This window comes from Cucurbita pepo, unplaced genomic scaffold (assembly GCF_002806865.2).
Source record: "Cucurbita pepo subsp. pepo cultivar mu-cu-16 unplaced genomic scaffold, ASM280686v2 Cp4.1_scaffold000583, whole genome shotgun sequence".
In the NCBI taxonomy this organism is placed as follows: Eukaryota; Viridiplantae; Streptophyta; class Magnoliopsida; order Cucurbitales; family Cucurbitaceae; genus Cucurbita; species Cucurbita pepo.
The window spans coordinates 1-1,236 of NW_019646809.1; the positions used below are offsets into that span (position 1 = coordinate 1).

General features: G+C 35.4%; 1 pseudogene; it reads left to right on the forward strand.

Moving 5' to 3' along the window:
* Positions 1–333: 333 nt before the first annotated feature.
* The window catches only part of LOC111785574, an 18,883-nt pseudogene continuing 17,980 nt past the window's right edge, over positions 334–1,236 (forward strand).

Genomic DNA, 1,236 nt, shown 5'->3' on the forward strand with positions numbered 1-1,236 from the left:
CAAAGAAGATGATTGAATGTAATGCTAGACGGGTTGAAAACGATATGACAATGGACGAGCTATGTGTAACACACGAGCTCGAGAAGTATGAAATTTTTTGATATTCCGTTGTAACTTACCGGGATAAGAGTGCGATAAGAGCCTACAAGTAGTAGGTTACTTATTGAACATTTTTATAGTCACCTCTTTCCCATTTTTCTCACATGTTCATAGGTTACTAGTCGGGTAGTGGAGTGTTCAAGAGTTGTCCGGTCAAACAAGGTTAGTCTTGGAGTGAATCCATCTTAATATTTTGGGTTTTCTATTGAAACCTACCACGGTTGGTTTATGGACATGGGTAAAGATAACATAAAGTTTCGTCTTCATCTTAAGGCGAAAGACTGGTTGGGCCGTATACGCAACTATGAGGTTGTTGTGCTTGTTGAGCACTTTTTCTCCAAGAGAATCAAGATTCTCGAACCTTTCAAGTTTTGCGGTTCACCGCTGCTTGAAGGTAAGTGGATTCAAATACCTAATCTTAAGGAGCGTGGCTTGCAAGTGGTTATAAAGTTTATAGTGGAACAGCACAAAATTATATTTGGAGATTGTTTGAAATTCGATAACATTTATGAAGGTTGGTATTTTGAGATGTGTCCAAATAGCCTAATTGCATATTAAGGCGATGGACTTTCTAGGACGTTGTCTCAATTATGAAATTATTATTGTGGAAGAGAAACAAATTTTGAAGCAAAATATCATCATTATATTTTCTCCTTAACACTGCGTTGGGCCTATGGATCTACCCAAGGTCGAGAAGTGGATTAAAATCAGTAATCTTCAGTTTTCATTTATGCAAGAGGTATCAAAGTTTGCATTGGATGACTTCAACGTTAAGTCTGGAGATAGCTTCAAATACGATGGCATTTACGATGGTTGGTATATGGAGATGGGTCAGGACAACATAAAGTTTCGTATTCATTTAAAGGCAAAAAACTGTCTTAGTCGTATGCACCACTATAAATCTTATGTATATGTAAAGCAATTTCTCAATAAAAGTATCAAGATGGTTGAATATTTTAAGCTTATTGAAAGAAAGGGTTGAAACTCCCTTTATATTTTGTAACATGTGATGATTACAAAAAATCGTGTTTGGCTATCTATAAAGAAATAGTCATGCAAGAAAGAAATAAATCTTTTCAAGCATACATCCCCTTGAGTCCAACATCAAACATCTATCAATTTGTTATATTTTTTTTT